General features: G+C 37.0%; 1 long non-coding RNA gene and 1 other non-coding gene across 2 annotated transcripts in view; both read right to left on the bottom strand.

Moving 5' to 3' along the window:
- The window catches only part of LOC134198741 (uncharacterized), a 434,518-nt gene that overhangs the window by 93,348 nt on the left and 327,433 nt on the right, over positions 1-13,737 (bottom strand). The window lies entirely within an intron of this gene.
- On the bottom strand, positions 614-685 carry TRNAW-CCA (transfer RNA tryptophan (anticodon CCA)). The gene has a single exon. It is a non-coding gene; the product is annotated as a tRNA-Trp (tRNA).

The following is a 13,737-nucleotide window of genomic DNA, read 5'->3' as shown; positions in this document are numbered from 1 at the left end:
GAGTTATCTGTTTTGAGTTAAACATTTGACGGCATATCGACAACTGTTATATTTTATATCACTAAATTGGATGTCAAAATATATTCTGAAACGATTTAATCTCAACAATTAATTATTAATAATTCATTTTATAAAGAAAACACGTGCCTTTTAACCAATAAATAAATAAAAGAAACAAAGATAATGTTTAAGTAATACCTTTTTTGTGTCAAGTATTACCCAATGTTTTAATCCTCAACATCTTACAAAATTTGATCAATTCAATTTAGAAGCATGCTCTTTTACACCGAAAGTGGATGACAAGAGATGAAAATCGGCTCAGAGGTACAAATCGAGAGATTATCCATAGACTAGTGTGGGCTGATGATGGTGAAATAATTCTTCAATGCAATCCGCCGATTTTGAAGAGGGTAAAAAGCTTCTAGTGACATATAAAATGTACTTTGAATTCTTGATATATAATAAATTTGCATTGCGGAAACAGCGAATAATGCTATGAAAATTAATTATGTAAAAATAAGATAATTATTGAAAATGAATAGAAAAGTGCATATTAATACATCGGGTAATAGAATTAAGCCTCGAAAATAATTTTCAAATTTAGCAAAAAGTTTGACCCCGACGTGATTTGAACACGCAACCTTCTGATCTGGAGTCAGACGCGCTACCGTTGCGCCACGGAGTCCCTGCTGTTAATGTGCATAAATTAGCAATCTATCTTTAATTTCACTTACTTCAACCACAATTGAATATTATTATGTAATTTCGAAAAGGGCACATCTCTGAAAATGTTAAATGTTCAGGAAATGAAAAAAACTGATTATTTTCTAAAGCAGTATAAAATTGAAAATATTAACTTTTGAATATATATTTTGGTGTTAATTAGCAATTGAAAACTACTGGAATTATTATAAAATGGGTGTAGGTAAGCCTCAAAACTACATGTATATGAAAAAATGTATTTAACAAAATATGCGACATGTGCCCTTTTCGAAATTGCATATTCAATTGAAATTGTTATCAAAAAAGTGTTGACTTAAAATGATAAGCAGCAATTTTACTGCACATCTAACATTGTTGAAGCGGCTGAGACATCCAATAACCACTTTTCATAGGGCGGGCGAAAATTTGCGTATTTTTGATGCCAAAAATAATTCTGTCAACTCTTCATTAATAATTCCTTTCGTTCTTGTTGTATATCGGTTATAAAATGGCCTATCCGTTCCTCCCTTATCTTCCCGTGGGAGAACTCTAATGCCAAATAACTGCAATGTAGCTATAGCCTGCTAGAATAGACCACGTGCGACAGTTCAGCATTACCTCCTACGACGGTTAGCCAAGGCCATTTCCATGAATGAGTCTTTCATAATAGACACTAATTCCGTTAATGGTCCAAAATGGGGTAACCTATGAATGAGTAGGTATATCGAGAACAATACTTTCTCGAGTACGTCTGCTTAGAGTTGTAGGAGCTGGCGCCAGAGTTTATTGCGCTATTTTGTTCTACAGTGGGTCAGTAATGTACCTAATTCTGAGCCGAAGCATTGTGTTAAAACAGCCGCTATTTTTTGACGGTCATTTATTTCACTTTCTCATCGGTTTTTTTTTGTTTTTTTTTCCTGCCTATTCTAGTAACCTCGATGAGTTATTCCAAATTCACCCAGCTAGCAGATGAGCTCACGGGGCTCAACCCGGGAGTGTTGCTAACACTGGCCCTAGTAAGAGCAAGGCTTCGCAGAATCTACCACTGGATCGGAAGCACGACCCACTGAGAAGATAAGGCGAGAAACTTAGTGGGCTGTGTCTGTGGGTTAATTTACTCGTAGAGCCCTTCGTCGCAAGCGACGGGTTCGGCAAGGACGTTGACCGGTGCTTGAGGTACCTAAAAGCACTGTTAATGGATCGGGAGAATCCGTATGAGGTGCTTAGGGCGACGTCGACTATTTACCATTCGGTCCACCGGATCGAGTAAGATGACGGTTTTTTTAAGTGTAAGAAAATGCAGTCCTTAATATTTTGTAAGCCACCAAAGTCAAAAGTACGACCTTCAACGAATACCTTTCGATTATCATCAACAGTCTGCTGAAGATCGCGAAAAACAGATATGGGCAGCGCAATACCGACCACTATGTGCAGAAGTAAACGTCCGTGGGCTGATGATGATGATTATGATTCAATGGGGTTTTTAAGCCATACATTAAATTAAATGCTTATGACATTTTATGCTTCGATTTTGACTTTTAAATTCGATATTTGATTTAAGCATACAGGTAATAAATACAAATTAACAACTCAATTCCAAAGGAACCATAGTCCAATTTGGGGAAGATCCGACTAATGAAAGCACTCTCAATATTAGTTTTAATGGCTTTTTCAAACTAGTCTGAAATGTTTTTACCTAAAGACCTCTCACTTCTCGAAAGTCCGGCCAAACATTATAAGCCTTAAATATATCAAATTCTTTAGCTTCCATACTTATCGCAGAATTGGAAAAATGTGGACTAAAGCCATTTTTTTTAACTTAAATTACGAGGATCGAGCAGACAACGACTTGTCATATTTCACATCAAAAAAATTTAACGGACTGTTATTCAAGATATTTAAACCGCCAAATAAAGTCGGGAGTGAAAGCTTTATCATCAGAATCGGTGTGTCAAAATGTTGTGCAAATGAAATAGCGGTCTCGGTAAAGAGTTTCGTGAAAAATTCGTCCGGACCCAGCGATGGTCGATAACTTGCGATCGAGAAGTGAAATCAACCGCATATTACAGTTGATTTACATTCAAATGTTTGATATTACGATTCGCATGGACGGAAGATAATTATTGAAGCGAGTCGTTTGTAAGACGAATACGCGTTGAAGTTAAAGAAAATCCACATAACTTATAATAGTTCATTGTGCAATTTTCTCTAAATCTTTTTTGGTCATCGATGCCGCTATTTCGGATATTTTAACCATTATTAATAATGCACGGTTGCAGGATATGTGTGATATTGCCTCGGATAAAAGTTAACTGATTTCGAAATAACTTATTTTCGATTACGATAAAGAGATCCCTTATATTTTCGATACTTTCCGCATATAAAGTAATGTGGTATTTTTTGCAAGTCATAGTTTCATACGTTTGTATGAGAAATTATTCTCCATGAACTCCAACAAGGACTTAGACTAGAGGATTTGTGGTGTCCGTATGTAATTTAATATAAAGTTATTATTTACTACTTTATGTGAAATTATATATCGTTTTTTTTTTTAATATTAGTGTATCCAACAATAGCTCTTAGATTCATCGTATATAATTTAAGCGTTAATACCTCATGTATTACTCTTACGTCTTACTTCCATGTTAATCGTAGCTGTCATCAGCAGAGCGAGCCACTTGTAATGCTATATTTTAATTTCTCAAGTGGCAACGGTAAAGCAAACAAACTGCCACAGTGGCCCGCGACGAGTATTAATGATAATATTTTAATTGGCATTAAGACTCAAGTGTTTTAAAATAAATAAAAAAGCTTAATATATTTACTTTGTTCTGTTTATATTTAGTACGGTGCGTGTGAAGTGAAGGGAATAAATAATTACGGGCTATAATTAATTAAAATTAAGTATTAGTGTTGATAGTAAAAGTATTGAATTGATATTTATAACGGACGGCGCTAGGTCGGCTGTTAGCAAACCCCCGACCTCTTGGCTGAGGCTTTGCTCGCTCACTTGTACTGGTGAATCTGAGAAGGACTCCGAGCCACCAGTAATCCTTCATTTATAACAAAAAACGCCAGTAGCTGGTTAATAAAAGATACCCTTTCCCTAATTGTAGCATAAAAAATTTGAAGTACCAATATCAGACCATTCACTAATATTATACGACAATAAAAATATCTTTAACTTAATCCCGTGATACATAGCTACAAACCGCGATAGCTGAGTAAAAAACCTTCGCACTTATTCTAACACACTTCGAATAATATAGTTAGTTATTAAAGACCAACTATTAAATATATTTAAAGAGATTAATACCGAGATAAACGTCGCGTTTCGTTAATGTAAAATAAAACACAAAACACATTCGCACGCACACTTACTTTTTATAAATGATATTGTTAATTGAAAAGATTTATCAATGTATGGGAGAAACATTAATTAAGAGATGCTTTTTACATAGATAATTTAAAGGTGTATAAAGAAGTCTGTATTCGTATTTTGTGTATATTTATCTTGTATTTATATAGTACTAGTGGACCCGGCGAACTTTGTTCCACCACACAGTTTGTTTCAAACACATCAATCGGTCAACTTCAAAATTCTACTATAATTAACCATAGAATATATTATTACGTTTAGCTGTCAGTTGCGTTTTGTTATTCCATATCAGTTGCGTTTTGTTATACCAAGTTTTATGTCACGTCCCATGGGAACGTGATAAAAAGTATCCTATGTCCTTCTCCTGGTTCTAAGCTACCTCCTCACCAATTTTCAGCCAAATCAGTTCAGCCGTTCTTGAGTTATAAATAGTGTAACTAACACGACTTTATTTTATATATATAGATTTCATAGTATTAGTTTATATTATATAGTATATATATATTATATAGTATAGTAGTTTATATATATATTATATAGTATTTGAGATAAAAGAATAAAGTGAGTGCGTTTTGTGTTTTTATCAGCGAATTTCAACCTATGTATTTCTTGTATTTGATCAGAGTTATATCTTATCACATGCCCTACGTATTTCAAACGTCTTATATAAACACAGAATACAGCTACAGCTTGAAGCGACTAGTTTCAGGATCCTTGAAAGAAGTTAAATTAGTCTTGGATCATAGGACATAATCAAAAGGGAAAATATTGGTCATTACGTTGACTTTGATTTGTATGTACCATAAAAAATACTTTAGAACTTAAACGCGATTTGCTACTTTTATATTATTAAAGTAAAGGCCGATAAACGAAGTTTTATCGCCAGTACATACCTGACATAATTATTATTACAGTAACGACTAAAGGCCGATAATTGAAAATTTGAAGTCGTCGTGGCCTAAAGGATAAGACGTCCGGTGCATTCGTATCTAGCGATGCAACGGTGTTCGAATCCCGCAGGCGGGTACCAATTTTTGTAATGAAATACGTACTTAACAAATCTTCACGTAATAAAAATCAAACCCGCAAAATTATATTATAATTTGCGTAATTACTGGTGGTAGGACCTCTTGTGAGTCCGCACGGGGGTAAGTACTACCGCTCTGCCTATTTCTGCCGTGAAGCAGTAATGCGTTTCGGCTTGAAGGGTGGGGCGGCCGTTGTAACTATGCGTTGTAGATGTCTATGAGTCCCAGTAACCACTTAACACCAAGTGGGTTGAGAGCTCGTCCACCCATATAAGCAATAAAAAAAAATTAAAAACATTAAATCGCCATTACATACCTGACATAATTATTATTACAGTAACGACAAATGAAAAAACAAAAATGTATTTGTCAATTCTCGCAACAATGCACAAGTTTATGTGACACAAAAACTAGTCAATCGACCCTCCAGTTGATTGACGAACACTGTGCCTGTATCAGTTCCTAACCCGTCCGGTGCTGTCAATCCGATCTCGTTGACAATGTGAAAAAGACCCAACACCTTGACGGTTAAGCCGGTGGTGCAATGCACAAGTGAATTGCCTCTAAAAGTTTTTTTTCTCATCGCTGTATTTGCTTCGCGAAGTTTACAAGCGACAACGTGGAATTTGCCGCCCACTTTGACAAGACATTTTGACACATGACAAGATTTTACTGGTGGTAGGACCTCCTGTGAGTCCGCGCGGGTAGGTACCACCGCCCCCTGCCTATTTCTGCCGTGAAGCAGTAATGCGTTTCGGTTTGAAGGGCGGGGCAGCCGTTGTAACTATATGGGTGGCACATTTACGTTGTAGATGTCTATGGGCTCCAGTAACCACTTAACACCAGGTGGGCTGTGAGCTCGTCCAACCATGTAAGCAATAAAAAAAAAAAGTTTTCATTTTTTTAACAAATGAATGGCTTGCCATACGAATTATATGAATTTTAAATATGGTGTAAAAGCTAATTAATGTAAATTATCTATAATAAAAATCAAATATTTACGTTAAAACGCAACTGCAAATATATTTCTACATTCCAGGGTCTCCGTTGTGATAAAAACTCACTTTACAGCCTTATTTGTTCGTTTTAATCGTATTAAATAGTCAGTTTCGTTAATTTTAAAGCTTTTTTATCTTTTTCGTGAGCAATTAAAGGGAACCTCAATAAAATCAGCATTACATTTTCCTTATTAAGACAAACACATTTCAAAAAATAGGAAAACTAATTGTCGAAACTTACCTTGTAAGATAAGTTCTAAGGCTCAGCTTTACAGAAACGCTTGACTGCTTCACGGCAGAAATAGCCATAGTTGTGGTACTTACCAGTGCAGGCTCGCGTACCTACCCTACACGTTTAATTTTTACGGAATTTGAATACCGGCACAGTCGCGTCATTCGATACGGATGCACTAGACGTCTTATCTTTTAAGCCACGACGACTTCGAAGTACATCGGCAGCTCGTTTTTCCTTACTTCAGCTTTTTTATAGCACTACTAGCTGCACCCGCGGCTTCGTCCACATCAAAACTAAATTTTATTTTAAAATGTTTAGAAGATTCAGGAAACTGACTACGTAAGATAATTTTAGGTGAACATACCTCTTCTTCTTCTTTTTCTCCACCTTATCCGACTAGGTGGGGCCTACACTTTATCTCACAGCAATTTTTTCTCTTATATCAGCCGTCATCTCAACACTCACTCCTCTCTCTCTCATATCGTCATTCACACACTCCATCCATATCTTCTTCGGTCGACCTCTTCCCCGTTCTTCGCCGATCGTTTAGGTGAACATACATATACGCATATAGTGTCCTTTGTGTATATACTTATATATATGGCACAGTAACAATATTTCGCAAATCTTTTAAAGTCAATATAGTTGATTCTGCGAAGCACTGCTCTTGATAGTGCCAGAGTTAACAAATTCTCTCAACCTGAGCCCTTGAGTTCACCTAGCCATCAGCGAGAATCTGTCCGCCTCTTAGACTCTCAGCAAATAGGTAGGGGGAAGAAACGAAAAAAAAACACCTGTAAATTAATAATAACAATGAAACTCTTTTAACGCTTGGACCACACGATCTTCTCTACGGGTGTCCTTAAGAAATGTGTCGAATGTGCAGACTGTGGGGTGTTAAATAATACATTAAATTACGTAACGTTAAGAAACATGTTCACAAAACTAAAATGTTATGATAATTAGGTGAACTACTGTTTTTTTTATTAAGCTTACAACGGTACACAAAGCTTAAACTTCAAGAAGTTAACAAAACGACTATAAATACGCATATAGTGCGTTCTGTTGAGTCATAATGTAATATAAATTATTTAATATGTTAAAATCAATAGATAAACCATATTTTTTAAATTGGCATTTGACATCTAACGTAAACTCTTTTACGAATTCTTCGTTCGAAGCTATAAAAAAAAAACTGTGAACTATAACTCAATTTGAAAATGACTCAACCGGTTGCTTCGAATGAAGAGATTAATATTATTAACAAAACGGCTGCGACCAGTCAGGCGTCATTCCCGATTATCAACGGGCATCAGCCGTGGTTCGCTTTTAATTAAATAATCAAAAATGCTGTACTGCATTCGGTGGGTGAATGTCGCGCGGACAAAGCTATGTTACAGAATTTCGAATACAGAACTTTTATTGGAAATTTCTAGAAAAAGATACATGCGTAATTTTTTACGTTTACAATATAGAATATGGAGAAAGAGTGCAGAATATTAATATTTTTTTAAATTATGCATAAAAAATACATTAAATCGATAAAAAAAACATTACATACACTAGGTACCGTGTATTTGACACACACACGCATGCATACTATTTATTTATTGTCAAACTTTTCTTATTGCTTAAAGTCTGTTGTCAAATAGAGAATTTGAGATATCTGTGATTAAATAATTATAATAGTATTTGACAATAGAACCATATTAGTGTACAAACTTATAATTTCGATTAATTATAGTCAAATTTCGACTACCGGGGGACCACTAGTTATTATTAATATAACAAATTTATCTCGGCGACTCGGTGGCGCATTAGTTAGCGGCCCTGGCTGTTGAGCCGAAGTTCGTGGGCTCGATTCCCACATCGGGCAAACATTTGTGTGATGAACATGTTTGAGAGAGAGAGAGAGGGAGAATGCTTTAATGTACACAAAAAAAAGTAAAACATTAAATGCAAAAAATAACAATTGGCGATCTTTATCGTTAAGGGCGATCTCTTCTAGAAAACCATCAGGCGGTTTGTTTGCTCTTTGTCTGTTTAATATCTACATATGTAAGTATATATTGTAGGAAGTATGTAGGCAGAGGCAAGATGACCGTATGTCAACTGTCCAAAAAAGAAAACCAAAACAATTGGACTCCGAGCTCTTATTCTACTCATATCAGAACCAGAGGACGGGGCAACGTAAAGCCGCCGTCTCCAGAAACATGTCTTGTCGGATCCTCCAATCCACTCTCGATGCTTTTAGCCTCTTCAAGCACCGATCACCATCGCCGTCGAACTGATCCATATACACAACCCAGTGAGCTTCTCTCCGATCCGGTGGTAGGTTCTGTGAAAAACTGCTCATGTTAGCAAATTCTCACAGCTTGAGCCCGTAAGCTCACCTACCCGTCCGATCGTAACTGGAATAGCCCATTAGGCTACCAACTAAGAAGTAAGGAAAATAGCACCGATCGACTTACGTAGAAATGAGAATATTGCTTCTCGAGACGTTTAAAGAAATCGAACAACATTAAAATCTATATCATAAGTATGTATTTTATTGTCAAATTGAGACATAAATAAACGAAATATCTTTAGCTACACTGAGTCAAGTTCAAACTCAAACGACCGGCTGAGTGGGCGCATCTTCTTTTGTCCGTCGATAATTACACGCATCATGGAATACATAAAAAGGGGGAATTAACTGTAAACATCTTCGCAAACAAATACTTGTGTAAAAATTGCTCCTAACACCATTGTGTAAGGATTAAGCGCGTTAATACTTATTCACGGTACAGGTAAGTGAGCTCTCGAAGCGAGGTCTTAAACATATAATTGGCAAGATTCGTTTTGGGAAGCGGCGAAACGTAATCTTTTGTAATACATACGTACCGAAAACGTATATTGATCTATTTAAAAGATTAAAGACGTGTTATACAAACGCCATGTAAGTAAAACTATTTTGCCTAAATAAAAAAATAAAAAAGTGAACAAGTATGCAGTTGATATTTTTTTTTTAAAAACATATTATTAATGATGTAACAGCATTTTACTTAAGTGAAGTTGATGAATTTAATTAATCTGATGAAATATTTGCGTATGTAGGTAAGTATTGTAAATGATAATCAATCTTATGATCAACGTTAACAAATCCAATTCCTATTGAATCCGATTCCAAAACGACATTATTATTAGTGGATCATCAATAGTAGATTATAAATCAAAATAATAGCTTTCAATGTGGTCTTAGTATGTAAATTTTCAATTTTGTCTTTTCAAGAATAGAAACATGATAGAAATTTATTATCATATTGCCTTAAAAAACATATTAAAAAGAAAGTTTTGTATTTAAAAAAAGTACTGGTAAAAGTGAAATATTTATAACGCCTTACACAATTACTGTAAGCTAATTTCGTATTTACTAAGAACTGGACCCAACCACTGCCACAGAGAAGACAAACAAATTACAAATGTTATACCTATCTCACTTTTACCGGCTTAATAATCACAAATTGTCCATGGATAATTGATTACATTATGTTCAAGGGAACTCACTTTTTACCGAAGAACGGCCCTAAAGGATTAAAATGCACTAAGTATTCATCTTTCGTATTACTAACAAAAACTCATGTTATTAGGAAGCTGGAAACCTCACACATCGTTTGGTAGAAAATGTCTTTGCAGCATTGGTCACTTTGTAAATCAACGAATCGGAAAATTGCGGACATTAACTCGTTTCATTACTTCCGTAACAATAGGCACGAAGTGGCATTTTGTATTCGTGCCTTTAAAGTTTTCAACCCTATTGTGTTTAAATATTCCACTTCTAACAATTACTTACTACCGTCCGTGTTGTTTGATCGACTTGTATAGCGTCTCCTTCTAACAACTTGTTCTATTTGAGAGATAGATGCTCTATGCTTTCAGCGTCTTTGAACTAAATTACCTAAAACACTATCAGTTTTCAACAGTCCTTCTACATATTGACAGCCAAGTATAAACAGTACTTTCTGCCACATGTCTCTCTTCACATGATGACTGCGAAGATTTTTCCGTAGGCACTAGAGAGACAATACCAGTAACAGTCAGAATAAGCTATCGAGAACAATGTCCAACGCGTGGTTCACATGCTAGTCTTCCTGTAAGGCATCAAAAATAATGTCGAATGGTTATCTATCGGGGTCCATAAGCATTACGATATGAATCGATCCGCCTGATCGTATGTCGTCATAAATGCTCCATGGTAGGTAATAAGGTCACATTGAGAGCCCGTGTAGGTAGGTACCACCAGCCTCATTGGTACTACTGCCACTAGAGAAATAAAAAACCTTTAAATGCTTTTGCCTATGGATACATCGATATGTGAATACAATGAAGGCTAGCTAAAGCATAGAGTCGTTTGGTGCGGCAGGGCCCTAAAAAAATCCTTGGGCTCGCGGTCTGCTTCCAACATTTGTAGATCGTCAAGTCCCACATATCAGGAGTGCTCCGTGCGCGTATAAGATTCGACACCAGCCCGAAAAAAAAAGAAAAGGTTAGCTAAACCATTGACTGTGCTGACATAGCCGATCCTGCGGACCAAATGGTAAACAGTCGACGTCGCCCAAAACACGTCATTTCGGATCCTCTTGATCCTCTAACGGTGCTTTTAGGTACCTCAAGCACCAGTCATCGTTCTCGTCGAACCCGTCGCTTGCGACGAAGGGCTCGGCGGGTAAATTAACCCGCAGACACAGCCCACTGAGTTTCTAGCCAGATCTTCTCAGTCGGTCGCGCTTCCGATCCGGTGGTAGATTCTGCAAAGCACGGCTCTTGCTAGGGTCAGGTATGAGCCCCGTGAGCTGACCTACATACGTTAGGGTGAAGCTGAAATAGCCTCTCAAGGCTATTAGCATAGGTAGGAAAAAAAAAAGAAATATAAAAAACCTCTGAATGCTTTTGTCTATGGACACATCGATCTATGGATACAATGAAGGTTAGCTAAAGCATGGAGTCGTTTGGTGCGGCAGAGCCTTAAAAATATCCTGGAGCCCGCGGTCTGCTCCCAACATTTGTAGATCGTCAAGTCTCACATATCTCGAGTGCTCCAAGCGCGTATAAGATTCGGCCCCAACCCGAAAAAAAAAGAAAAGGTTAGCTAAAGCATTGAATGTGCTCAACTACATAGCCGATCCTGCGGACCAAATGGTAAAGAGTCGACGTCGCCCAAAGCACGTCATTTCGGATCCTCCTGATCCTCTAACGGTGCTTTTAGGTACCTCAAGCACCAGTCATCGTTCTCGTCGAACCCGTCGCTTGCGACGAAGGGCTTGGCGGGTAAATTAACCCACAGACACAGCCCACTGAGTTTCTCGCCGGATCTTCTTAGTGGCTCGCGCTTCCGATCCGGTGGTAGATTCTGCGAAGTATGGTTCTTGCTAGGGTTCGTGTTAGCAACGTCGTCAGGTTTGAGCCTCGTAAGCTCACTTACTAGTTAAGGTTACGCTGATATGGTCTCTCTAGACCACCAGCTTAGGTAGGAAAAAAAGAAAGAATATGCTGTCTATATACCTTAGAAGCGACTTAAAAGCATTATTTCGGTCATCCGTATATGGTTTTTATGAAGTAAAAAAATCTTATACATAAATATCATACGTTTCATCATCACACGTAATGACAACATTAGAGAAAAACCAATAAAACAGATGTATGCTAATTTAACGCGTACCTACGAAAAAAACGACTTTTAATAATAGGTATCTAATGGAAGACAAATTGTCAGTTCTTTATTTTTTTTCCTCCGAAATTATGTCTTATCAGTGATCGTCGGTGATAAAGTTCTCATTTTTTTAAAAGGTAGTTGAAATCAATAAGTGATCATCGACATCACGAGACACCGGTGCTACCTGATGCGTGTGATGCGATATGCATAATTTCATGTTATTTTACATAATGAATTAAACAGACTTCTCCTTGACTGAGTAGTTTTAAAAAAAAAACATACCCAAATCATGTTCGGGTTCCGCAGACGATCAACTAAGGACTTGTCTTCTCAGGTGCTCCGTATTTATCCACAAAGTTTTTTGTTACATATTTAATTTCACCACTGAACCCCGGTATTTTTTTTTTCTTTCATACAAACTATACCCTGACCATTGCCAGCACAATTAAAAATAAACTAGCCAATTCAGTCAAGGCAATTGATTTTCATAAATATAGATGTCTACTCAAATCTTGTTGCACTCCCAAATTATATACAGGGTGTAAAGAATTCGTTGCCGTCTTTTTCTTATTTACTTTTATAAATGAATTTTAAATTAAGTTGATGACGTATTCTTTTAATTATTTAAATTATTTTTACTACAATCCTGAATAAATATTTTTGTAGGTACCTTTTTATTGCTTTATTTTATAAGGTTATTGACGGATAAACCACCTGTTTTTTACTTTTTACGGGAAGCCATACACACGAACAACGTATACACCACCACCCACTTTGAGATAGGTATGAGTCCTAAAAGCCTCAGTCCTATAGTACAACGTAATGACCTGAATCGACACACAAGATGCCTTACCACTAATAATTACGCTAATTAGAACTATTGCGGGTTTAATTTCTATCGCAATAGGTAGTGGAAATAATTCGTCAATATGTCCTACTAAGTGCTGATTTTACTGACACAGTCGTGTCGATACGAACTTACAAAGCGTCTTATCCTTTAGGCAACTATGACTTTGATACACGCAGGAAACGAAGGAAGGTATTTTATTTACATCTTTTTATTGACATTGTAGGTAGTAGAGGATACGGCTTACCTTATTGTGAGTGGTTACCGTGGCTCATGGAGGTCAGCCATGCCAGCACAGTCAAGCAGCACCCTCCAATGAGTACTAATTTTTTTTGCTTAGATAGCTGGACGATCTCACAGCCCACCTGGTGTAAAGTACCTGAGTAAAGTTATTGGAGCCCATAGACATCTACAACGTAAATGCGACACCCACCTTGAGATATAAGTTCTAAGGTCTCAGTGCAGCTACGACGGCTGTCCCACCCTTCAAACCGAAACGCATTACTGCTTCACGACAGAAATAGGCGGGGTGGTGGTACCTACCCGTGCGGACTCACAAGAGGTCCTACCACCAGTAAACCAGTAAGCTCCTCGCTTGAAGAAAGATACGTCATGGCCCTCAGAAAACACCGTGGAGGGGAGTTCATTCGGAAGCCGGATTTCTATAGTTGGTTGCGTAAAAACTGCGACATTGTACTACCGATTCAACTTAATTGTACTCAAACAGACAACAAAAATCAGAATATTTAATAGTCCGTATTAAACATGACAACACCATAGCGTTTTGTGATGTTTCAGACATTAAGCATTTACTGCACGCAGGAGCCAGTCACCGTCGTCGCCCTAGACACGTCCT

This window comes from Bombyx mori, chromosome 4, assembly GCF_030269925.1.
Source record: "Bombyx mori chromosome 4, ASM3026992v2".
NCBI classification, from domain to species: Eukaryota; Metazoa; Arthropoda; class Insecta; order Lepidoptera; family Bombycidae; genus Bombyx; species Bombyx mori.
Note: the sequence above shows the minus strand (reverse complement) of the source record. Positions and strands in the feature narration are given on the sequence as shown.